Here is a 26,405-nt window from a genome sequence, read left to right as displayed (position 1 = left end):
TGAGGTCCATTGGGTGAAGGAGCTGGCTGCCTGTCTACCCTCTGGAGGGCACCGGGAAGCAGGGACCAGGCTTCCTCTATGAGAGAGAGGCTGAGGCCGAAATCACGGTGATGCAGCCCTCAGGACCCTGTGGGTGTGGGACCTCCCAAAGCAGACCACCTTCATCTTCCCTTCAAATACAGATGATGAGGACAGGATTGCTACTGGCTTGACGTTACAGACGGATGTGGATACCTGGTGACCCTGCATGGGTCCCCAGGACACTGGATTTAGGGACACTTGGGGTTCCAGGAGGAATCTGCCTAAAGCTTCAGTGATTTCCCCCTCCCCAACCTGGACATAAGACATTGAGCATGGTTTCTAACACATTGGTCATCGGGCAGTGAAGGGCAAGGACCCCCAAGAGGTGAGCCCCACTTGCTCCAGCTCACTGCCTTGGGGGGCATTCCAGACTGTGGCATGTGGAGAGGAACCACCAGGGAAGGGGCTGGCAGACACCCTGAGCGGAGGAGATGGGCCTGGGGACAGGACCCACTGGGCAGTTCCGGACAGACAGCTGCTCAAGGGGCCATGGGAGCCCAGCAGGGACCCCCCCCCCCGTTACTGCCCCAGTGTGAGGACTGAACAGCCGTGAAGGGATCTGCACCAGCCAGACCAGAGACCTGTGCTTCCTGGGCTCTGCTCTGCTCTGAGGAACCATTAAGCCTATTTCTGGTCACAAATAATAAAGCCTAGAAGTGAGACCATTTTCATATAAATTCATCCTCAAACCAAGTTCAAGTACATTTACAGGAACACAGAAAATTCAGCGTCCAATCATGGTGAGCTTCACAATGTCAGGCATTCTGTAAAAGATTTTTAAAAAAGCGGGAAAAGCAGCCTCATAAGGAGAAAAACAACCATCAGCTGAAACCAACCGGGAACTCCTGCGGATGTTGTGCTTATTAAAACAGCTGTTAGGACCGCACCCCAAACTTCTGGAAAGCGAAGGGAAGGACCAGAGCTTCAGGCTAGAAGTACAGAGACCAAGCCAAGGCCCTGGAGATTCGGGCTGCACCTACTGAGAGCAAGGTTCTGCTGGGTGTGGCTGCACATTGCAGAAACATGGATTGAAGAACTCGAAGATGGGGTGATCGCAGACCTCCAAAGTGAGACCCCGAGGGAGAGACCTCTAAACACATAAGTGCATCCAGGGGCCCTGGGAGAGCCAGTGCTCAGCCAGAGCGGAGGACAGAGGGAGGAGGACAGCCCCCTACCTGCAGAAATTATAGCTGGCACAAGTGTCAGACTGCTGGCTCCGGGAAACTTGACAAACCCCAAGCACAAGCTGCAGAAAGGGGACTGCAGGAAGCATCCTGCACTCAGACTGGCTGTTATGGATTAAGAACTGGTGGTCAATTTAACGCCAGCTGGATTACATCAGCATGGCATTGAGTGAAGATGCTCCACTTGAGGAAAGCTGCCGGGCTAAATCGGTGGAAAAGAAGGGAGGTGTTAATGCGTTATTGTGTTGAGGTGTTGTGGGTTCTCCTACGAGTTGCTGTTTGAGCTATTGGTTCTCGTGGAGAAGCTTTGGTCCTCACATCAAGCATTGCTTCTTGGCTCCGGAGGGGAAGACATGTGCTGCTTGGTCTCCAGGATGAACTCATCATGCTGGCTTCCTGGCATGTACCCGACTGTGCTTGTTGTCGAAGGAGCTCGGGGCCTCTGTGTCACTGAGGATGGCTGTGGTGCCTTTCAGGACAGCCCTGGTCTTTGTTGTGAGTGTCACTTCCTGGCTCCAGCGTAGAACCCTCATCCCACTAGCACAACTCCGTCACTCCGCTGGCATGGACTTTCTGGTTTCCACCACTGACCTTTGGGCCTTCCCAGCATGGATCTATAAAAGAGACTGGTGTGAGTCCTTCCTGTGGGCTTTGGGACCTCCAGCTGGACTTGTGGGAGGCATTGTCATGAGCTCTGGGTTTTCATCAGGACTCATATGGGACATTGCTGTGGGATTTAGGCCCTTGACTAAATATTCTATGTCTTTGGTGTTGCAGATAACATTTCCTACATTTTATTGTGTTAACTCTCAGTGACCATTATAAAAATAATATTATAAACTCCATGTCCTGATTCTAATTGTTCTCTGCACAACCTGTAACTATAACACTGGCAGTGAAGAGAAACTCTGCCAAGAAAAAACACAAAAAGGCACATCACACCCAGGAGACCAGAGTAGGCTTCCAGGGACAGCTGCAGTGTGGGAGTCTGTACTGGTGAGGGGAATCTTTCAGAAATGGGCAACATGAAGACCCACAGGCACAGGATGGTCACTGTGAGGAGAGCTGAAGGCCACCTTTCAGGAGGGAGGAAGGAGCGCCTGAAGGATGAGACCACCAGGGGTGGTGATAGGGGGCAGAGGTACACACACACAGACACACACAGTCACACACACAGACACACACACAGACACACACAGGTGCAAAGTGTTTTCCTCATCATCTGTCAGAGGTGTAAATCTCTTTACAAACAAAACCATGTTAGCATATAGTGAATGCTCGTGTGTGCCCGGGACTTTATATACCCTCTTCATTCCGGGTTTGTGCCAGCCTGAGAGAGAACAGGTACAATTTCTGCCTCCATCTCACGGAGGCGGAGACTGGGTTTGGGGAGGGCAACCCCATGTCCTGGATGGTAGAACTCACCTTGCTGAAGCCCAGAGTTGGGTTCAGTTACTTTCTCTCCTCCTGAACTGTGCTGCTCCCCGGTCTCATCCCAAACCCACCCCTCTGTTCCCCATAAACCCCATCTCACCTGGGTCACGTGGCCCTGTGCTCTGAGCTCCGATGTCCTGTGGCCTGTGGCCGCTGCCCCTTCCCGTCCAGCCTGGCTTTTCGCAGTATGGCTGGAGCTCGCCCTGCTTACCGGGAGATAAAATATGGGTTGGGGCTGTTGCTGTGGCAACCGCTCATCATTTATTGATGGCCCGAGAGGCCCACTGGTCTACACATCCAGGAGGGATTTGCTGGTCCTGCTCTGCCTCAGGGTGGTGGTGCGGGAAGAGGGGGTGGTGGCCGAAGACCGGGGACCTGCACGTTGCCTTTCACTGTCCTCGCTGACAGCAGAAGTTTCTGTCTTGCTTGTTCTCCAAGTGCTTTGTCACACACTAGTTGGCTCAAGGCAGAACGGATCCTGGCTCTGGACCCGTGGGCTGTGTGTGTGTGTGGGGGGGGTAGCTGTCTGAGTCTCCTGGATGCCCTGGCCACTATGTGTCCCCAGCAGCCACCCACAGCTGACCAGTGTGCCTTTGGGTGTTTACAACTCCGCGCTGTATGTTTGTGTGGAAAACTCGGTGGCAGGCGTGGGAAGGCGTCCTCGCGGCCAGCCGTCAGCACCACCCTTGTTCAGCTCCGGCTCTGCCAGCAGGTTTTTGATAAAAAAGAAACACGTGTTACCGTAGTAAACCCACCCGACACAGACCCGCATCCCCGCCGGTCCAAGTGCACAGCCAGGGCACACGGCACACACTTGCCACCGTGCAGCCAAGGCCCCAGCTCTGACCTCAAGAACTGAGGTTCCCGGTACCCCGAGCCCCAGCCCCTGGCCTGCTGCACTCCTTTCTGTCTCCCTGATTTGGCCTCTCCAGGAACCTGGTGTACGCGGGATTGCTTTGCCTTTTTCTTACCCGCTTATTGCACTCAGCACACTGCCCTCAAGGGGAATCCGCGGTCCTGGGGTGTAAGAGTTCTCTTCTTTTAAGACGCGTTAATAATACATGGCGCAGATGGACCGTGTTTCATGCAGCCTTCACCCCTCCGTTGACGCAGGTGCGTAATGGGCTCAGTGCAAGAGCTTGGCCAGGGTACGGCCCAGGGGTAGGGCACTTACCCTGTGTGTGCAGTGCCCCTGTGTGTGCTTGGTTCCCTCCTGCCCTTTCCTCTGAGACTTCTGGCCCTGCCAGGATGGCCTCTGGGGCAGCCCACGATGTTCCCTGTCCCTGATGATATTAGCAATGGCTGGGCTGACCCCAAGCTATGACACCTCCATGTCCTTCCTGGGCTAGCCTTTAGTTGGGTGGACATGGATGGCCAGATTGTTCTCTAAATTCCCCCTGGTGGCCCCTCTGCCTCTAGCCATCAGGGAGGAGGAGAAGAAGCAGAAAGGCTTCTGGGACTGGTACCTTGCCCTCCAGCCCTGGTCCCCGGGGTGTGACAGATTCCCTGGGCTGCTCGTGTCTGAGTCCTCAGAATTCCACCTCAGCGTCGGGGTGTTGGGGACAGCCTGCAGCAGAAGGCAAAGCTGGGGACCCTGGAGCCGAGAGAAGTACGCTTGTGTCCTCTGGAAATGACCAGTCTGGGTATGGGTTATAGCAGCAAAATGGAGCCAGGCAGCGTGGATGTGGGAGACCCACAGCTGGCACTTTTTACCTGTGGCCTCCTCAAGGCAGACACCTACCATTGTCCCTCTTCTGGGGTCACCTGGCCACTCCAACTGGTCTTTCCCTGGAGGAGTCTCTCACTCTGCAGAGCTATCTGGAGCCAGACTTCCCGCCAGCTATGACTAGGGAGTGGGAAAGGGGTCCTCGTGTGTTGGGGGACGGAAGGGGCTGCACGGGTCCTGTGAAGGGAGCCTCGAGGGTCAGCAGAGAGAGGCCACTCTTTGGAGAACCCAGCAGACATCACAAGGAAAAAGCCACGCATCAGACCTGAAGCAGGTACAGGCTAGGCTGAGGAGGCCCAAGGTCACGGGGAGGCACCACCGGCTTGAGCATCAGCACAATATGGAGAAGCTCTGGCTCCAAGGGAAGCAGAGAGGCCAGGCCCTGACCCTCCAGTGCCCCCCACTGGTCCCCGCGGCTGGTCCCAGAGAGCAGACCCTGTCCTGGCCTTGGAGCCCCTCCTCCCTGACCTGGTGAATGGGCTTTCAATCAATATTGGCACTGGTGTGCTTAATGGGAATAAAGGGAATTACCTTTAAGCTCTTCGGTTCTTCCTGCCTGAGGTTGGCCAGTGACAGGACTCACCTGCCCCCCAGCAAGGATGGTGATCAGGGACAGACAGAGGTACTGAGTGTTGGACCCCATGAATGAACCCCACAGGGGTGACTCCACGGTCAGCAGTTCTGGGGTTCATTTGCTCCCGGCATTCCCGTCCAGAATATGTCCACCTTGGACAGCCAGTACCTGACACATAGCAGGGGCAGGCGAGTTCTCTTGACGTGGGTGACTGTGGCCAGGAGGAGGCCATGGATGCCTGGATGGGGGTGGGGACAGGTACAGATGGTGACCTGGGAGCCAGAGCCCAGTGAGTTCAGGAGGGAAGATGGGGGAGGCCGTGGCTATGGTCGGGTCACAGGGGGTGCTTATCCACCATTGCCATGATGTCAAGGCTTCCTCCTACCCTCACTTGCCCAGATCTGGTTGCACCTACACTCAGGGTTGTCTGAGTTCTGTCGCTGGGACTGGATCATGTACCCCACTTTCCAGGGACTGACATGCGGGTTCAGTTCCTCCCATACCTTGAGGCACTGTGGCAGGAGGCACAGGGCCATGGTGACTGCGACCCGGTCAAGGCCTGTGGAGGTCCACACTCACTGTCCACCTGCTGCCCCTCAGAGAGAGGACCATGACCTGGGCGTGGCATCTGTGTTGAAATTTACTCCTCTCTGTGCAGTGTTAACAGGGGGGCCTTGGGAGCAGATTTGGAGGGGACGAGGTGTTGGGGGCTTAAGTACTGGAGAGAAGAAGCTCCTCTGCAGGCCATTGGCTGTCCAGGTGCAGGACATCCCTGAGCTCACCCCTGGGGCCGATGACTACACCTGGTAGACCCCACCTGAGCCTCTGCTGGCGAGCAGAAGGAAAGCACTCACCCTGGGCCTGAGAAAGCCTCGAGGCTGTCATCGCTCACCGGCGCTGCCAAGCCCCCAGCACCCCTCTTGGGGAGAAGCGTCCAGCTTTGGAGACAGTGCTGAATACACAGTTCAGTAATGACCCCAGTGATGGGCCATTAGAGCCTCGCAATTGCATTATTAAAAAGAAACCTCTGTAGACATCTAAAATGCATCAAACTACTCAATAGTCCACATCTGATCATAATTAAAAGTAAAAAATACGAGCCAGGAGGGGGCCTGTCATGACAGATTTGCTGCACGGGGCTAATGGAGGTGTTAACAGGAGGAGGTGGCTTGGCAGGGGGCCTGGAGGAAAACGGGCTATGGAGGGCGACTGCGGCCATGGTGCTGGGTGCCCCCAGCCCCAGGCAGGACAGGGAAGCAGCTGTGACCCCTAGGCTGCGCCCTGGCCCTCACTCTGGGATCTGAGCTGTCCTGGGCTGACCAAGGTGTGGGTCCCATGTTGGTGGGCCCAGCAGGTACATGGGGAAGGGGAACTTAGTGGGGAGAAGATGGGATTTAGGGTGGTGGGAACAAGCTGAGGGCCCTCCCAGGGTGGTGTGCAGCCCAGCACCTTTTACCCATTCTTCTTCCTGGGTTCCCCACAGAGTAGGGGCGGGGATGCCCGCCTCTGCCTGAGGACCTGACTTGGGGGCGCTGACTCCACATGGCAGGGGCAGGCAAGCCCTCCTGGCCTCTGGGCTTGGACCAGAGACAGCCAAAGGCAGCAGGGTGGGGAGACCCAGGATGAGAGTCCCTGCTCAGACCACAAGTACCTTTGCTCCAGACACAGCCACGGCCAGCTGGTGGCTTGGATGCTGCTGCCGCCCTGGGAAGCCTCCCTGCTGCCCACCTGGACCTCACAGAGGGACAACAACACACAACAGGTACTGTGCATCCTCGGGATTTCTGCTCCTAGCAAGATTGTACGGTCCAGTGGCAGTACGCTGCCACATCCTGTGTGGTCATCGAGCTCCTGGCTGTGTGAAAAGGGCCCTGGGAAGGGGCTGGTCTGGTCCGGTGGTTCTGTGACTGGATTCTGTTTGTTCAAATCTCACTCAGGTAACTCGCTAGTCATGAGGTTTGGATCAAGTTACTTGATTTCTGCCTCAGTTTCCCCACCTGGGTGATGGGCTGGCACCCAGGGATATAGTGTGAAGGTGGGTCAGGATAATCCCAGCACTCTGAAATGCTAAGGCAGGAAGATCTCAAGGTCAAGCTCAGTCTGGGCAACTTAGTGAGACCCTGTCTCAAATAAACAGGTCTTTTCATTTATTCATTTATTTTTTGTCTTCAGGGTCTCACTATACAGTTCAGGCTGGCCTGGAGCTCACTTTGTAGCCCAGGCTGGTCTCAAACTCATGGTAATCCTGCCTCAGCCTCCTGAGTGCTGGGCTGGCTTAAAATAAACAATGAAAAGGAGTTGGGGTGTGGTTCAGCAAGAGGGCCTTGGGTTCAATGCCCGGTACTGTAAAATAAATAAAATAAAATAATCCATGCGGTCCAAGGGGCATGCAGCCAGCAAATTCAGCATCTCAGGATCTGTGGGTGCTGCGTTCACCCCCGGGCTCCTGTCAATCTTCAGGACTTGAAGCTCCCCAAACTTAACATGCCTGGGGTGCTTGGGGCCTCAGCCTGGCACAGAGCCTGATTCTTGGGGTGGTCGCAGTCAATTACCACGGCTCCAACAGGAGTAATGCTCACGAATCCCTGCAGCCACAAGTGCAAATTCAAGGTGGGGCAGTGCAGGGGATCCAGTCCTGTCCTTCCTGTGCCCTCCAGCTCAGGTCCAAGAGACCCCCAGTCTCCGCCCCACCTTCATAGCCTTGTTTCTGCTGTTGACACTCCCTCTGCCCCTTGATAAGGAGTCACTTGGGGACACTTGAAGGGGGAGCTGGGTCAGCTGTCTCAGAAGGGCAGTGGGCCCCACACCAGGGACCTGCGTTCCTCCTGAGCCAGCCCTGCTGTCCATCCCCCGAGTCTGTCACTGTGCCACTGGCCGCTGGCCCTAACTACAGTGAGGGAGAAGGAACCTGGAATTCAAGGACCCACTTGGAGCTTCAGGGTCAGCTCTGTGGCTCTGGACTCGGAATTTTTAGCTTTGCCCTGTGGAGGCCTCGTTCACAGGCCATGCAATCCACTGTGGCTCCAGGTCTCTGTGAAAGCAGTGTACTCATCATCCCCCTCTGACACCCAAGTGATGCCCGTGCCTGCCCATGTCACACCTCGTCCCCGCCTGGCCTGCTCACCTATCTCTGTGCTGTGCCAGTGTGCTGAGACCACCCTGTCCTAAGCCTGCTCACCCCTGGGGGTGACTTGACTTACGGGCTGGCTGTGAAGCAGACTCATGCCACACTGGCAGATGGCAAGGACCGGATGCCCAAACACTGCTGGTGGCCCTGGGCGCAGAGGGAAAACCCCTCCCTGCAGCCTTGGCAGCCCCATGTGACCCCAGGCCCTGGTGCCAAGACTAGAAGACCAGAATAGGAGCGGCTTCCACCGGAAGGATGATCCAGGGCCTGGGCTGCTTGTGGTGGGCTCCGGCCTCCTCCTGCACCCATGTGCCGGAGTGCAGGGTGTGTGCCGAGGAGCCAGGGCGAGCTGGCCTGCAGGGGTGGGGACCTGGGCAGGGGGAAGGAAATGCACTCGCACTATGTGGAGATGCAGCCAAAAAAATCACTAAAAGATGATTTATGGCAGCGGCTTTCCAGCAGCGCACGTCTTTGCCGAGGCTCTTGTAAGTGGATAAACAGGAAGAAGATTTAATTAGGTGCGGGAGCGGAGGAGTGGCGATTAGCGAACGGATCCTCTGATGCCCTGTGCTGCATGCAGCTAATTACACATATTGCAGGGGAATTAATGTCGGGCGCTGCTAATGGTTTTTTGGGAAGAATAATTTTATTTACACAACATGGGCTGCAAGAATTACTGAAATGGGAAAAATGGAGGCAGCAAAGAGCTGAAGGTTCCCAGGCAGGAGGATTCTGCTGTCCTTGGATGCCAGTGGCTGTGAGGACACGGTGTTCTTCAGTCCTGTCTTTCCGTGCAGACAGGTGTGAGTGACCTAGAGAACAGGCGGGTGAGGCTGGAGTGATGCTGCTCTTATCTCCAGGTGCTGCTGGTTTACCTTTCCTCCAGTCCCTCTAGCTCCCGTCTCCCCTCTCCCCTCCTCAGTTCCCCCCTTCCGGTCTCCCTTTTTCCCTTCACCCCTGCAGGATGCCAGTACAGCGTTGTCAGCTTGGGGGTCTGTGGGGAGGCCTGTGAGTGCAGGAGATGTGGGCATGGGTTGGAGCTTGGAGGATGCATCTGCAGGACCTAGGGGTGCTCATGAGGACAGCGAGGCCTTATTCCTGTGCTCAGTGACCCTGTCAACCATGACCTTCCCAGTGCAGACAGTGGTGCAAAGACCACTGCTGTCCTCCATGTCCCCGGCCCCTATGTCTGGTGGAGGAAGACCAGTCCCAGCATCTCCAATACTTAGGAAGGGGTGGGGCATCTTCGGGCTGTAGGTTCTTTATCAGGGTAGGGGATGAGTCCGAGCCAGGGGCTGCCCAATTTGATCCAAGGTGGCAGAGGCCCCAGCATGTGCTTCCTAAGGGCTGTGGGCACCAGGCAGGGGTGGGCAGAGACCCAGTGGTGCTTCTGGGTTCTGAGAAGGGTGATGAGGAGGGAGAAGGGAGACAGAGGCAGAGTGGGGAGCAAGAGATCCTCCTTGTGCCAAGCAGGCAGGCATCTCAGGGTGTGCACAGCGGAGTACCCTGTAGGAGTACAGACAGCTACAAGCCCCTTGGTCTGCTCCTGGCCTGAGACCCACCACTGTGACGCCTGGAATGTTCATCTATGGTGCCCAAGCTTGGAGTCAGTGGTGACTCATGGGAAGGAGGGGAACAGTGTGGGGCCTGGCCAGATACATAGCCCCAGAGGACAGAACGGGGCAGGGCTGGGGCGGGGCCTTGGGAAGAGGTGGAGCCCTGGAGGGTGGGGCCTCCATGTGGGCGGAGCCCTGTAGTGCAGCCCTGGCCCTGGCTTTCCTTCCAGCACCTCCCAGCTCCTGGGACCTGTCTGCTTTCTTTGGTCCTCACCCAGCCTTCCTTCCTTGCTTTGGTACAGGACATCTGCCCTGGCGCCAGGATCTCTGGGCCTTTGTCTCTCATGCCCCCATGGGCCTCTGAGACCTCTGTGGACCTCACAATAAGGAGAAGGGCTCCTTGGTCCTGTCCTTTGAGGGCCCCCAGATTTGGGCAGAGTCTGATCCAGGCAGTTCATTTCTCCTTTCTCCTGAGAAAGAGGTGGGAACTGCTCTCTTGGGCTCTAGACCCTGCAGACAGCCCCTCTTCACCACCCACTGTCTCTGGGGGGTTCTGGAGGGCCTAGGTCACATTTCTGAGGTGTCCCCACTGTGACCCAGGAAGAGCCCTCAGGCTCTAGGGCCTGGGGTCCTCTTCCATAAAAGGGACGTGGTGGATTAACTAACGGGCAATGCGTAATGCCCAACTGAACTGAGTCGGCTGGGTGCTGGGTGTGGAGCCCACCTGAGGATCGTTGCCAACAATTGCCAAGCCTAAAAACAGAACCGGAGGGGAAGGTGGTGCTGTTGATTCTCCTGGAGAAGCCTGTCCCGCTGGCTTTCTGACATGAACTCAGCTGTTCTTTGGAGGAGCTCGGGACCTCGCTGTCACTGAGGGTGGCTGAGGTTCCCTTCATGGGAGCCCTGGTCCCGATCTTGAGCACCGATTCCTAGCTTCCGTGCAGCTCCCTCAGTCTCTGGCACAGCTCCTTCACCCCGCTGGAGCAGACTTTCCAGCTTCCACCGCTGACCTTCGGGCCTTCCCAGCGCAGATCTTTGATACAGACTTGTGGGAGACATTGTCATGGGCTCTAGGCCTCGAGCTGGACTTGTGCAGGACAGTGCCATGGGATCCAGGTCCTCACTGGATTCTTTGGATCTCTAGGAAGTGATCTCCTGCACTCTTCTTTTGACTTTTAAGTGAATATTACAAAATAATCCTATAACCCATGTGTCCTAATCTATACTTGATATACCTTAACTACAACTAGGGGCTAGCTATGGGGCCCTCCCAGGGCTGTCCTGGGGCCTCTCAGGGTGGAGCCCCTTCGAGCCCCACCTGGACGCCCCCTGGGCAGCTCCCCTGAAGAAGAGACTCCTAATTAGTGCACTGGGAAAGCAGCGTATGTGAGAGCCACTGGCCACAGACTGGGAGCTGCTGGCTTTTTAAAGGTCCTGATGATCTCTCCTCTCGCTCTTAATTTGCAGTGTCTGCAGAGAACCAAATGTCAACTTCAGCTGGCCAGGCAGGCTGATCACAAACCCCTAATTAGCGGTGTCTGAAATAATGAGGTTTTCCTGTGTTCTCATTACATGGAAATTACTTCCAAAAAGCAACTTGGAGGGACCTGGAGGTGTGAAGGGGCCCTTCCTGAGGGCACTGCAGCCAAGCCATCCCACGGGGAAGCTCTGGCTGGAAGCTGCAGGTGATGGTGACCTTGACCTTGACCTTGACATTGGCAGGAAGAGCCCTGGAGGGGCAGGGCTGGGACAGCCTCCAGCTGGGCCATGGGGAAGGAAGCAGGGTTTGAGCAGGCTGGGCTGGGAGATGCCTGAAGGGCAGAAACTTGGGCTACAGGGGGTGGGGGCCGCTCACCTGAGGCAGATTTTAGAGAACTAGCAACCCAGAGTCTGGGAGTCTGCCCGACAGGCACAATTGCTTCCTGGCCTTCCTTGCCTCCTGGCCTCCACTTGAAAGGATGCTTTCCAGCCAGCCACAGGACGGCATTAACATTGCATGAGCTCCTCTGATGTGGAAGGCTGCTGTCCGCCCCTCCAGCCCAGTCCGCACCCTGTCCAGGTGTCTCCTGCTGGCGAACTTGTCTCCCTAGGGTCGCGGGAATGACAGGTGACTCTATGGCTGGCAGGACAGGTTGACCAGGCTCATTGGCTTGGCTGCTGTCAGACTGCATTCACTTCCAAGTGAGGCATTGTTAATACGACTATGAAATGCCCGGGGACTCTTTTCTTCTCCAGATGACAGGTCAGGGCTGGGCGTTGCCAGCAGCTGTGCAGATTGCATTGCGCAGCAAACTCTTGCTGTGCTGGCCACAGTGAGTGTGTCACTGGGCACTGTGAGGCATGCTGGGCAGAAGTGATCCTCTGCAGGGGATGAGGACCCTTGGCCTGCCCTGATAACCAAGAGGTCTTCCAAAAGCCTGCTGAGGACAGAGGTCAGGGTGACCTCTACCACCACCTGTAAACTTAGGGGGTCTGGTGCCTGTTATGGGGCTACGTCGTAGCTCGACTCGGAAGTTGTGAGTTCATCCCAAAGGCACTTGGCTCCCAGCAGATGTCCAGTGGATGGCCAGGGAACAGGCAGCTGAATATGAACCAGTTCATTAAAGTGCACAGATGAGCAACTGATATCCCATGTCCTTTGTAGACGGTGGCCACCTGTGGGCACACGCTGAGTCCTGGCTGCATGCTGACTGTCCGGCTGCCTGGGTCCCTCTGTCCCACTGACATATTGTTTCCTGGCCATCAGGTCCAGGTCTGGGCAGGTCCACCATCCTGTGCACCCAGAGAAGCAAAGAGGGTCCTGTCCTGCAGGCTGCCTGTGTCACTCATGCTTTCCTGGTTGTCCCTCTGTGTAAGAGGCACCTGCCTGGCATGCGGGAACCCTACCATGGCACCCTGTGCAGCTCATCTGCCACAATGTCCCTGGGAATGAGACCCTGAGGAAACCCCGCCAACCCCAGCAGGGCTGAGTAGGGCTTGGCCGGGGCAGGCAGGAACGGAGTCTGTGGTTCGCTTCCTCCTAGGCAGAGACAGTAGTGATGAGGGACCGGCTCAGTGGTAGCACAGGGCTGGGCGTTATGCATGAGGGAACATGTGTGTGAGCCCTGGTCCCTGGGAAACCCCTACCCCCAGAATGCAGTATCTGCTGGGTCACCCTGGCTCTCTGTGGCCCTGGCCAGAGCCACCCGTGCTATGGCTGGGATGTGCTTGTCCCCACCTACGACCATGTTGAAATTTGATTCCCGACGCAGTGGTGTTGGGCGGGGGTGAAGCCTTATACTCCAGCTGCTTCCTTGTGAGTATATTCTTGTCTGCTCAGGAGGATCCAGGAGGTTCCAGATCAGAGAGCTGGGTCTTGGGGGACCGGATCAGTCATGGTTGTGAAGCCAGGTGACCCTCGTGCTTTGACCCTCTGCACACTGTCCCTACTGCCTGCCATCCCACCCTCTTGCCACGGGGGACCCTCCCACGTGGCGCCCTCCCTGAGGTTCTGTGCTGCATGCTCTCGAGCCCCCAGAACTGTGAGCTTCACAACCATCCTCTCCTTGCTAATCACCCAGAGTCGAGTGTTTTATGATAGCACCAGAAAACAAACAAAAGTAGCCCACTGTGGCAGAGCTTGGCCGGCTGCCCACTGCAAGGGCCATTGGAAAGGGGTCCGGCTCTCCAGCTTCTCTTCAAATTTACATGTATGGACTTTTGCGAAAGCATTTTGGGGTTTACAGGAAATGAAGTGGAATCAGAAACAGTGTTTGGTCATTCCTTCACACAGGTGGGATGGGATAAAGGTGCAGCATGCACCCCCAAGCAGGGTCCCACGGAAGCACCTCCCCGCCCCCCAGTCCTCTGCACTCCCTTGTCCTCTTCCCCCAGCCGGAGGGCTGAGGAGGCTGATCTCTTTATTGCTGATGGAGCAGTGTGCTTATCTGTCCATCTGCTGAAGGACACTTTGGTTTCTCCCAGTGCCCACAGTCATAGAGAGAGCTGCTGTGAGCATTTCCGGGGAAGGGCTTTCGGTCTCCCACGGATTGGGAACACACCGAGGAGCACGCGCCTGGGTCAGGTGGTGAAACTGCTTTCAGTCTTGTGAGTGCTGCCCCACTGTGGTCCCAAGGCAATGCACACATGGCTGTGCACCCCACCGGCAGTGAGCGGGTGTCCTGTGTGCCATACCCCTCCATGCCTGGGACCTGGGCATGTATCTGTGTGGAAGCATGTATTGGCATGTATGAGTCTAGCCATGTGTTGCAGTTAGGGGTTGTGCAGAGAACAATTAGAATCAGGACATGGAGTTTATAATATTATTTTTATAAGGGTCACTGGGAGTTAAGACAATAAAATGCAGGAAATCTGTCTGCAACACCAAAGACGTGGAATATTTAGTTCCTAAATATTCTAAGGGACCTAAATCCTACAGCAACATCCCACATGAGTCCAGATAAAAACTCAGAGCTCATGACAGTGCTTCCCATGAGACCAACTGGAGGTCCAGAGCCCACAAGAAGGACTCACACCAGTCTCTTTTATGGATCCGCACTGGGAAGGCCAAAAGGTTAGCAGTGGAGCCAGAAAATCCATGCCAGTGGGGTGAAGGAGCTGTGCTGGTGGGATGAGGGTTCTGTGCTGGAACCGGGAAGTGACAGTCACAACAAAGGCCAGGGATGTCCTGCAGGCACCACAGCCATCCTCAGTGACACAGAGGCCCTGGCTTCTCCAATGATAAGCACAGTAGAGTACCTGCCAGGAAGCCAGCATGATGAGCTCAACCTGGAGACCAAGGAGCACAGGTCTTCCACTCCAGAGCCAGGAAGTAAGGCTCAATGTGAGGACCAGAGCTTCTCCAGGAGAACCAATGACTCAAACAGCAACTCGTAGGAGAACCCACAATGCCTCAACAGAATCCAATAACGCATCAACACATTAACAACCTCCTTCTCCTTTTCCACCTATTTAGGCTGGCACCTTTCCTTAGGTAGAGCATCTTTGCTCAGCTCCACGCTGTTGTAATCCAGCTAGCATTAAGTTGACCACCAGTTCTTAATCCATAACACCGTGTGCACATGTGTCCATGTGTATCCATGTGTATACCCATATGCAAGTGTGTATGAGTGTACATGTGTATTTTTATCAGTGTGTGCATCTGTATCAGTGTGTGTGTATATGTATGTATCTATGTGCTCATCCCTGTTTATGTGTGTATCTGAGTATGTATGCGTATTGGTGTGCATGTGTGTATCTGTGTGTATGTGTGCACCTGTGTACACACACCTGTGTATGCATGCATCAGTGTGTATGTGTACATTAGTGTATCAGTGCATATTATGTTAGCAGCATATATGTGTATATGTCTTTGTTACTTTTCTCTCATTGCTGAGACAAAATACCTGATACCCAAAATTAAGGAAGGAAAGGTTTACTTCACTCACGGTTGTGGAGGTTTCAGTCCATAGTCGGCTGATTCCAATGCAGGGGGAAGGTGAGGGGCAACACTTCGAGGCGGCAGAAGACAGTAAAAGCAGTAAAAACAAAAGGTGAGTAACAGGCCCCTTCTCCTCCCCTCTACTGTACACAGGCTGTGCCCCTCAGGTGCCTGCGGTGCTCACCCATCTCTAGGTCCCCTTTAGGACAGGCTGAGGATGTTACAAAGGATGGACCCTGGCCCTGCTGAGTCCCTTAGTTAAACTCCTGACACAATGAACAGCACCCTGGAGGTGAGGGCGCATCCTCTCCCCCCAGGATACAGAGCCACTCAGTCACTTAGTTCAGCTTCCAGGCTTCTCCAGCTAACACAGTGTACCAACCACAACAGAATCCATGCGTTTGTATGTGTCCATGTGTAAGTGTGCATAGCCACGTCTACATGTGCACTCATGTTTTTGTATGTACCTGTGTGTGTGTGCATACCCATGTGTACCCATATGTATGTGTGCATTTGCATGTATCAGTTTGCAACCTGACACAGTAACACAAACACACACTGATGCATGCATATACATGGGTACACACACACACACACGTGGATGCACACACATGCACACCAATACGTATACATACTCACTGATACATAAACATGGATAATTTAATTTTAAAATTTCTGCCTGTATTCCTCCCTGTGAGGTGTCTGTTTAGATATTCTGTCCATTTTCAACAGGGTTGGTATTTTTCTTATTATTGAGTTTTAAGAATTCTTTGTGGGTATATATATATATATATATATATATATATATATATATATATTGGTACTGGGAATAAGACTCAGGATCTTGCACTTGCCAGGCAGGCACTTACACAGCCCAGCTACATCCCCAGCTTACTGTGTATTCTAGATAGCAGGCATCTATATGCTTTGTAGATATATCTACCTAGTCTGCGGCTTGTCTTTCATTACCTTGGTGATTTTTCACAGGGCAGAAGTTTTTAATTTTAATGAAGATCAACATATTGATCACCTCACTCCTGGCCATGTGTTTGGTGTTATAGATAAAAAACCACCATCAGGGTCAGCTGGACTTGGTCCTAGGCCATTGTCTAGGTGTCTTCGGGGTTCCAGTTTAGAACTGGTCAGAAAGCAGACAGAAGCCAGCTTTATTTCCTGGCAGAGCCAGGCCTGGGGCTCCTGAGCCCCAGAGTGGAGGCCACCCCAGGCTGGGCTTCTGGCTATGGTGGGAGAAGCCAGCGTCCCCAGGGGCCTGGGCACCTGAAGCCATTTGGGACCCTGCCCCGAGCCAGGCAGAGGTCCTTTGGACTTCGGTTCTGACACCTTTTCATTTATCTTTAATTTATTTTCTCAAGTTAAAAAATCACAGACAGGGCTGAGGATTTAGCTGACGGGCATAAGTGCCTGCCTTGCAAGCATGCAGTTCTGAGTTCAATACCTAGTACAAAAAAAAAAAAAAAAAAATCACAGACAAAATAGGCTGCAGTGAATCATTCTAGCTGGTGTGATTTTTAGCCCAGCTGCGAATTTGGGGTGTGCACGCTGCTGGGCAGGGTGGCAGCCTTCCTATAGCCTGGGCACCAGCCGCTGTTGGTGACCCATGCCTCTGACCCAGTGGCAAGGGTCCCAGACACCATTCCCTTCCCCATCTGCCCCCAACTCACTTCCTCCCCCTCCGCTCCTTCCTCCCTTCTCCAGCGATGGGTGGGGAATGGAACCACATTACTGACCCTCTCTGTGGCACTGGTCCCTTTCTCCTCGCTCACCAGGAAGCAGGTTTCTCCATTTTACAGATGGAATCACTGAGGCTCACAGCCCATGGCAGGCTCAGGACCACGTGCATCCTGAGTCATCCCTGAGAACAATGACATAGGGTCGCCTGGTGGAACCTTCAGGAGAAGCCATCTCACTTCCACCACAGCCAGGCTGGGCAAGCAGCAGGCAGGGAGCGGGCAGGGAATGGAGAGAAAAGGCTGCCCCAAGCCCTGTGCCTGGCACAAGTTTCTTTCAATTAGCAGAAATGAGCGGGCACTGCCCACAAGAGTGCCCAGTGATTAGAAGGTCATTACCAAGCTCCTTTGCTTAATTACATTTGGGTGTCGGTGGCAGCAGCCACAGCCAGGAGCATCCCCTGGCCCCTAAGGAAGTACATCCTCCTGGAAGAGACAGAGAGAGGGAGAGAGACAGAGAGAGGGAGAGAGACAGAGAGAGGGAGAGAGAGACAGAGCGCGAGCAGCCCGCAGCCCTTGGATTCAGACATGAGGTGTCCCCCTGCCTCTGCTGCTGCCACGTCCACCTGGGGGCCGTGCATCCACCTGAGATCTCACCAACAATGAGGGTGTGACCAGCCCCTTGTGACCACCAGAGGGAGGTGGCTCTGTACCTCCTTCTCTCTGCTTCTTTTTTCTTTCTTTTTTTTTAGACAGGGTCTTGCTATGTATTGCAGGCTGGCCTTGAACTCACAGTGATCCTCCTGCCTCAACCCGGAGTGCTGGGCTTACAGGCCTGGCCACTACAGCTGGCTTTCTCTTAATTCTTTTTCCTCGTGCTCCTCCAAAGTTGCTTCCGTCCCGTTCCCAGGGGGAGGACACTGGCCTCCGTCATCTTCGCAGACCTGTACTCACAGCACAGGCGTGCTCTGGCCCCCTCCAAACAGGGCCAGTTGTGTGGGGCCCAGAGCTGAGCGAGCCTGGTCCCCACTCCTCTGATGTGTGAAGGCCCCACAAGGGCTGCTCTGGGAACACGGGCCTTGTACCCGTCCTGGCAGCTGCATCTGGCTGGAGCCTCACCTGGCTGTGGTCCGTTAGTTCTGTTCCCCACCAGCCCCTCTCTGTGGGCATCGAGGAGACAACTGGAAAGCAGCACACCTGGCGCCCCCAGAGTCTGGAAACTCCACTAGCATTGCTTTAAAGTGTCATGCTGACCAGCAGCTGGGGCCTCCCACAGTTTCTCGGGGGAAACAAAATAATTAGGAGGAGAAAGATCCTTACTGATTGAGGCAGGAAGGGACTGCAGCCGGGCGTGTCCAGGCCTTGAGTGCCTCCTGGAGGCTCTAGAGGGCTTTGCCACTTAGCGGACCCCTCCAGCTGGGAGCCCCACTTCCGGGCCAGGGAGCCAAGACCTGGGCTTGATGCATGGCTTGGCCCCCCTGAGTGCCTTGTAGCCCAGCACGCTGTCCTCTGCTCCCCGAATGGTGGCCTCCCCAAGGGGTGCGGCCGCGTCACAGTGGTCTCAGGAAAGCTGACCGCCCATGGACCCTCAGGATGCTGCTGAGGAAGCTGACACACAGGGCCCGGGTCAAGGAAGCAGCCCTTTCCAAGCTCCAGCGGCGGCTCTCAGCTGGGAATTTGAGGACACCGACTGCTTAGCTGGGCGGTTCCCCACCAGGAGCTTCAGTACCTCCCAGAAGGGAAGAAGCACAACTTTAAAAAGCTCCAGGTCCAGGCCGTGAGCAGGAGGAGGCTGGCAAGAGGCCAGAAGGCGTGGGCGCAGCCACCCTGGCTCCTGCAGGTGGCCCTCAATGTGTCTCAGTCCTGGCTGCCCCTCGGGTTCTCTGCAGAGCCCAGCCCTGGTGGACGGGAGGGCGGGAAACCAGAGGTCCCTCGGGCCTCCTGCTGTTTTGTTCCAGATCCCTAGGTGCCCTGGCCTCCTGCATGGCCTGTTGGCCGAGGCTGCCGTGATCACACTGCACCACCATGCTGCTCTCTGAGGTTCTCCCGAAAGTCCTCCAGCACCCTTCCACTCCCAGACCCTGTCCCTCCCAGAGTCTGTTTCCTGGGGCCGAGCAGGGACCCTTTTGTGCACCCTACTGTCCTCGTCCTGGCCAGACCCAGCCCTGCCCCACCTCTTTCGCCTGCCCATGCTGGAGACCTTCCAGGATCCTCTGGCCTCTGCCTCCAGGTGGGCAGGAGTGGCCCCAGCTTCCCTCATGTAGGAGGTTGAGTGTGTCTCCTGCGTCCGGGTCTCTTCCCAGCAGATTCAAGAGCACAGCTTCCTGAGCAGTGGGTGACTCACTGGGCCCAGGCACCCCCAGCCCAGCCTCGGCAGCCTCATCTGTACCAGTAAGGGATACAGGATACTGTAGCAGTTCCTGAGAGACAGCCCGGCCCATCCCAGCGGCAGCAGCTTCCCCTGCAGCGCCCCTTGCTGTCTCCTCGGTGCCTGTCAGAGTGGAGCATCCAGCCCAGGTTCTGATTCGCAGGCAGAAGGCTGGCCTGGTGCGTGGCTGAGCCGACTGCTGCCCACCTGCCCTGGCCAGCCCACAGGTTCGCCGGACCCGTGCCTGCCGGGAGCACTGCTTGCTGCTCAGGAGGAGACAGATGGGGCTGTCAGCTCCGCTTATGCTGGGCCTCACCAAAGCCAGCCAAGCGTGCCCGGAACAGGGGAGCAGCTCTTGGAGCAGCTGGTGGCACATGGGGCCAGCATCCCTCGGGGCCAAGTGACGCTGATTAGCAGGAAATAATGCGCAGGCCAAGAGAGCAGGCGCAGCAGCGACCTCCGGCCATGTCCCTGGAGGCTGAGCGACCAGCTGACCTCCTATGCCCACAGCTGGGCTTCCGGGAGGTGGGATTCATGGCTGACAGTTGGCACAGGGAGGAGCCCTGGGCACAAGCCCTGACCCTCCCACAGCCTTGAGTGTCCAATGCATGGTGTCCACCGTCCTGACCAGGGCTGCCCACTCGCTGGGAGTCTGCTCAAAAAAGAACCTGCATGCTCTTCTTATGCCTCCCACCATCTCCCAAAACTAACCAGTGTCATTTTATTATGCAAAAGACACGGATCCTGAGAGGCCAGGCGGTCCCGAGAGCTGCAGAAAGGAGAGTGGAAGGTCACTCCCTGTAGCTACACGTACATGTTTCATTATCTCCTTAGGCTAAATTCCTAGAGGTGGTCGGAAGGTGTGAGGGAATGTGTGTGTGTGTGTGTGTGTGTGTGTGTGTGTGTGTGTGTGTGTGCTTTTCAGAGTAAACATTTTATTGTTGCGTGGTGATTTTTCCACAAAAGCTTTACTGCACTGTGACCCACAGACTATGCCATTTGGCCATGTAAAGCGTGCAGTTCTGAGACAGTGCATTCACAGAGCTGGGTGGTCTCCTCTGGGACATTCTCATCTTCCCAGAGGAAGCCCAGCCTCGCAGCTTGCAGCTCTGATGCCCATCTCCCTCTCAGTCCAGCCGTTTAAGGGCTCTGTCCCGTGGCAGTGCTGATTGGGATGTCTCATGTCAGGGACCGAAGCACTGGGCCAATGTGTCTGCTCCCTGCTTCCAGTGTCCTCATGAGGCAGCGTGGGTGCGCCCCAGCACTGGGGGGCTGCTGGATGGCAGCCAGCAGGTGTGGTCAAAGGGCTCCTCTGAACCCCAGGCTCTGCTCCACTTCCACACGGAGGTGAGAGTGGTGCCTTGGCCTCTCACTTAGGGTGGACGGGCCTTGGTGAAGTGGGGATGCAATCCATATCTGATGGGGCCATCTGCGTTGGGAACAGATGGGAGAAGACGTGGATGGCATCACAGCTAGGGGCAGACAGAGCCTTGAAGAGGACACAAATTCTCTCCAGGCTGTCTCAGCAATCTTGGAAAATGTCATCGGACCAGAGGAATTTTAACTCGCTGCAATCAGAACCTCCTACAGCTTTGGGTGTTGTGGCAGTGGAGATGGAGACATTGACATCAGTCCCACAAAACCTACTGCACAATAGAGGGTGGGGACTTCTTACGAGTGCGGTTGCTATGACAATATGAGAAGAGGCCACTCTCGTTCGTCACACAGGGGTGGACTCAGAACCTGCACCTTCCCTTTGGGGGTGTCCTGTGTCCAGCAGGCTCGGGAGAACTGGGCTGCTTTCCCTAGCCCCGAAGTGACCCACTGCTGGTCCCAGGGGCCTGGGCTCCCACATTCCCCCTGTCCTCTCTGGTGTCCTCAAGGCCCTCAGCCAGCCTTCCTCTAGCACAGGAACCTGCTCCGCCTTCCCTGGCCCAGCATCCAGCTTCGTTCGGTCCGCAGGTGGAGTGGCGGCTCCTGCATCTGGGCGCTCCATGTGGGTTCTGCTGAGAATTAGCACTGAGAATGAATACCGCAGCTCTGGCCACCAGCTCTGAGGTGGAAGTTTCCATGCATCCCCCACCTAGAGGAGTAACCCTATTCTAGTCAGGAAGCAAGGCTGGGTGCATGTCTACCCCAGAAGGCTGGTCTCACCTGGAGGCCTCCTCTTATGGCCTCTCTCTCCCAAGGAAGACACACTCCTGGCCTTCCGAGAGCTTCTGGTTTGGTGGAGACATCCACCAGCAGAGCAGCCAGCCCATGAGAGCTCATCCACTGGGCCTGGGCTGGAGGAGGGATTGTTCAGCTATGGCCAAGAGACGGAGAGGAGGGTTGGGTGGTCTGGGGATGCTTTGGGGGTTTGGAGGGCCTGGACCAGTGCACCTCCAGCTAGGCTCAAAGTCTCCAGAAGAACAAAGCTGAAATCCAAACAGAAAGGTGGTCCCAGACCCCATCCTACCTCAGTCAAGCCCTCCCCACCCCGTCACAGGAAATTCTCCCACTTCTTCTGAGCAGTGGTCTGGCCTCGGCTCCAGAGCGGGGTTCCATTGACTTTTGTCGTAGAAGAAAAGATACCAATCCACCTCCACCTCCTAGTCCTGGCTTGGGTGCAATTAATATTTCATACCCAAAGAAGGCGCTGACATTTTGCTGGATGGCTTCAATTAGCTCCAGAGCCTTGCTCTCGTGCTAATAATCAGCCTGCTTATCATAACAGTTTATTAATCTGCTTCACAGTGGGAAGCCAGGCAGTGAGCTCGAATCCCTCCTGCTGGGGCCTTGATTGGATTCAAATGACTCGGGCTGCAATTGCTTATTAAGGGGGTTTAGTATTTGAAGGATTGGGATGTGGGGCCGCAGGCTCACAGTTTGGGGGGATCTCTCTGTCCCTGGGAGGCTGAGAGGGCCCTTCTGGTCCGAACACAAGTTGAGCCTGTGGTGGTTTTCAGATTTCTCTGTTGACCTTTTCTCTTGACCGAATTCCCTGGGAATTTCAGGGTAGGAATCTGGGTATCAGGAGAGAGTGTGGATTGTAGAATCGCTTGGGTAGGTGATTGTTTTTGTTCCTAAGCCTTCCATGTTGGTTACCACACCATCCACCAGGGGACTTGCCAGGGGCTATGAGTTGGCCTGGTGTTGTGGCGCTGCCTGACATTGACCTGCCCACCACAGACATGGCCTTTACAGGGGCATCATGCACAGAGCCAGGCACTGGTGCTGAGCACAAGGTGCTGAGCAGACACCCAGAGGGGTAGCTTCTACAGGTATCCTGGCATCAGGGACAGGAAGCACCTGACACTAATCTGGGCAACCCCAGCATGATGACCAGGTGCTCTGTCTCCCTCGGATCTCATACAGACAGAAGCTGCTCCAGATTGCCATCCTAGGCTCCAGAGACCTTCCTGTCTTCAAAGGACACCCTGGCGGCTGAGGGACACTGGCCAGTCTGCATCATTCACGAGCATCAATTAAGTGTGCTGGCTTCAAGCTGGGTCTTCGCTCTTCAAATCCTTTCCCTGAGCAAGGTCTGCTGGCTTCCCTGGATGCTCTTGCTGCCCCCACAGGGCCAGCTGGATGTGGTCCAGGTCACCCCCTGCTTCTGCCCCAAGTGACTGCAAGCCCTGAGATTCAGCTATTGGGGGCTGTTGAGGGGTTCCCTGTGGGCTACTTGGAAAAGTGCAGAGGGTTCCTGTTGCTTCTGTCTCCCCGTGGGGATATCTATGGGTGCTGCTTGCAGCAGGAAAGGGCACCAAGGCTGCCCTCCTGGTGATGCAAGGTTTGGGGAAGCATGAGGAGGAAATGGAAACGTGTCCAGGAAGGTCTTTCAGCATGTGGGGTACTGGGGACCAAACTCAGGTTCATTGCCCTGAGCTGTGTACCCAGCCCTTAACTTTTTATTTTGAGATAGGGCCTTGCTAAATTGCTAAGTTCCCTGGGCTGTGCTTGAATTTGCAACCCTTAGCCTCAGAATGCGGGGTGGCAGGTACTACCCTGTCTGGGGGGGTCGTCTTTTTAACGTCTCCTGTGTACCTTCCGCCTACCTACTCCAACATCACTGGAGCAAGGTGCCCAGTGAGGCATCGCCAGGATTGCCCTGTATTTCAGTTCCGTTACATTTCAGGCCCACTCTCCAGACGCATCCAGATGCCACCCTGAATTTTGTCACAGTGTTCCCCGCACCTCTGCTCTGTGGCCTCTCATCCATCCCTGGCTCCGTCCTCTGGGACAGTGTGGGACCGTTATGTCACGGACTGTCCCTGTGCTGGGGCTGATTGCTGGCTTTTCAAGCACAGAGGAAAGGATGTACTTTGGAAAGGAAGTGAGAGAAGTGACCACTCCATCACAAGCCCCTTGGGGACCTGGGTGGGGATGCTGAGGTCTGAGGTGACGCTGGCCTCGATGGTTGAACAAGCTGGCATCTGCGTCCCTTCTCTCCCAGGAAGCTGCTGTTTTTCGCTTTGAAATTAATACATTCCTGGAGGCAACTCTGTGCGACTCTGCAGGTACCTTGCTAGTCCTCAGCCTCTTTTATCAACTTGAGGTCCCATCGCCGACGTTGCTGGCAGCAATAATTACTGCGGCCTGCTAGCGGCGATATTTCATCTCCCTCCCTCCTCCACTTAGTAATTAGAATCCTTCTCCCGGAAGAGCCCCTTCCCTCTGTTTCATTATGCATTCAGTTACCTGAGTATGCAGTGTGGACCAGAACATTTGTATTTATGACGGTGGCTGCTTCTCCCGCTGGGACCCTGTGGCTGTCCCGGGGGCCGGCTGGAACCACTTCCTTCCCGACATCGTGGGAGGTGCCAGGCTCATCACCCACAGGAACCCTCTTCTCCATGTGGCTTTGCCGTCAAGGCCTGTCTGCCACCCGGCATCACCTCGGTCACTGGCTAGGGAATGAACCCTGAAGGGTAAGGGACAGTGGGGAGAGGAAGCAGGCTCAGGTCAGGCTGAGGACATGATGGACTCAGCCTGACGCCTGGGTGGTTGGTGGCGTGGGGAACAGAGGTGGTAACAGGAAGTCAAGTCTGAGAAGCCACCGAGAGGGCCTGGATGGACTGTCAGTGGAAGGGGGCCTGGGACCCCAGCGCAAGAACAAAGTTGCTCCTGCAGCAGCTCCCCAGCAATGTCCCTGTCCCCTGTGCATCTGAGCCAACCACACGTCTGCCCTTTGCATGGAAACTGAGCGACCCCAGCCTCAGCACCGCTCTAACGGACACAGTTGCTGAGGTTTCTTCACCTGGCTGAGGTGGCCTTGCCCTGCTGCTGGCTCCATGCCAGTCCACATCTGGTCCCCGCACCTCACTCTGGCTGCAGACTGTGTTCTTGTTCCCATTGTCCTTTATCAATGACTTGTGAGCCCAAGCACTGGTCCCAGACCCCTCTCCTCCTACACCTGGGCACACGCACCTGTGAGCACACCCTTGTGGGTAAGCACCTGTAAACACACACCCCTGAACATGGACCTTTGAGCACCTGCCTGAGGATGTCGTCCCTGGCTGGGGTCCCCTCCAGGGGCCATCACTATGCCCCCTCCTTTGCTCCAGAAATGTATCAGGCCACTGGGCTCAGCAAAAGCCATCCCTGTAGCTACCAATGCCGACCCCAGGGCCCCATGGCCTTCCTCCCAGGGCCACAGTCTGCAGACAGAGCAGGGGCTGGGCTGCCCAGCAGGAAGCAGCTCGGTGGTGGGGGAGTGGTCTGTTCCTGGGTCAGACTGAGGACCCTAGGACCTGGTGTGCACACACCAGACATGGGAACTGGGCATGCGAAGAGAGGACTGGGGCTTGGATACCCCAATTACCCGTGTAGGGAGTGCCTAGACATTCTTGAGAAATGTGGGCAGCTGTCTCTGGGGGTGCCCTGCCTGGTCCCACGGGGACATGATGCAGGACTGAGGCCAAGTGGGAGCTTGGGGCCAGGGAAGTAACACTAGGAGGTGCCCAGAATGGGCTCTGAGGCCCTTGGGCCGGCAAAGGCATGGTGACTGTCCCTTGGCAGGCAGACTGCAGCCACCTCTGGCTTGGATCTTGCGAAGACCCTGGCATTCCTGCTGCTTCCTCTGGTCCCTGTTCTTGCGCATGGCCACACGGCCTGGTGAGCTTGCTCTAGTGCTGGGGGAGGGGGTCTCACTGTTGAGGTTCCTGGAAAAGCAGCCTCAGGAGCCCCTGGACTTGCTGGAAAGGTGGGTTCTGCTGGATCAGAACCTGGGCTGGGCCAGGTATGGGCTGGTGGAGGCTCGAGCTGATTTGAGAGCTGCTGCCATCCCAGCCTAAGGTGAGGTGCTGAGTTACAGCCCCCTGTGGGCGTACAGCATGGCAGCAGAGGTGGCAGGGCATTTATGGAGTTTACAGGGGCCAGCATCTGGCCTTGCAAACCTCACAGAGCGTGGACCCAATGGACATTCTATATGGCCCTGCTTCCCCAAAGGCATGTCCGAGGCTGAATCACTGAAGACCCTGCTCTAAGGTGACAGCTGGGACTCAGAGGGGAAGGTGGCATCTTCCCTTCTGCAAGGGCTGCTCGCCCTCCCTACCGCCCCAGCACCGACCTTCGCCTGTGTGGCTCAGGATGACGGGTTTAGGGCTGTGTCTGTCTCCACACGCAGGCCGCAGGGACAGCCCATGCCACCTCCTCGGTGTTACAGGCATTTAAATTGCCATTTTATTTAAATTTATGTCCGAAGATATAGGCGGAGAAAGGGCCATTTCAAAGTCAGTGGCTGCTTTATGGCTTTATGGGGGATTGCATCGGGCAGCTGTCGGAAAATCTTCTGCTCCCAGCACCGTGGAGGGTCACGTGAGTTATGGCTCAGGCTGTTTCTAGAAGGGACTCCTCTGCTAGGCCAGCCAGTGGCTCTTGCTTTGTACTCCAGTGCGAGATGCAGCCCTATCTCCTCCAGACTGGGGCCTAACCTTTCCCTCCAGGCTGAGCCCTGCTCCCCCTCCAGGCTGAGCCCTGCTCCCTCTCCAGGCTGAGCCCTGCTCCCCCTCCAGGCTGAGCCCTGCTCCCCCTCCAGGCTGAGCCCTGCTCCCCCTCCAGGCTGAGCCCTGCTCCCACCTCCAGGCTGAGCCTTGCTCCCACCTCAGCCTCAGTTCTGATTCCCCTTCCAGGTCAAGCCCTCATGTCTAGGGCTCTAGACTGTCCTGACCTTAGCTTCAGTTAGAGCCCTGGGCAGCTCTGACCCTGGCTGCTGCCTGCAGTGGTGGTGAGTGTTGCTGGGCCTTCTGCCATCTCCCTGGACCT

The 26,405-nt window shown here is 55.8% G+C and overlaps 2 long non-coding RNA genes across 3 annotated transcripts; both read right to left on the bottom strand.

Annotated features, from left to right (window-relative positions):
• Nucleotides 1–732: 732 nt before the first annotated feature.
• LOC134474982 (uncharacterized) lies at nt 733–3,531 on the bottom strand. The gene is made up of 2 exons (XR_010045955.1): nt 2,800–3,531; nt 733–1,879 (listed from the first exon to the last, which is right to left on the bottom strand). It is a non-coding gene; the product is annotated as an uncharacterized LOC134474982 (long non-coding RNA).
• Nucleotides 3,532–8,753: 5,222 nt separating this feature from the next.
• On the bottom strand, nt 8,754–19,782 carry LOC134474983 (uncharacterized). 2 transcript variants are annotated; one of them, XR_010045956.1, is made up of 3 exons: nt 18,110–19,782; nt 15,109–16,974; nt 8,754–8,938 (listed from the first exon to the last, which is right to left on the bottom strand). It is a non-coding gene; the product is annotated as an uncharacterized LOC134474983 (long non-coding RNA). The 2 variants fall into 2 exon arrangements; XR_010045957.1 differs by having other exon boundaries at nt 18,964–19,782.
• Nucleotides 19,783–26,405: the final 6,623 nt, after the last annotated feature.

Source organism: Cavia porcellus, unplaced genomic scaffold (assembly GCF_034190915.1).
Source record: "Cavia porcellus strain 051 isolate PalLab524CR breed Dunkin Hartley unplaced genomic scaffold, mCavPor4.1 scaffold_49, whole genome shotgun sequence".
NCBI classification, from domain to species: domain Eukaryota; kingdom Metazoa; phylum Chordata; class Mammalia; order Rodentia; family Caviidae; genus Cavia; species Cavia porcellus.
This window is presented reverse-complemented; position numbering and strand designations above follow the sequence as displayed.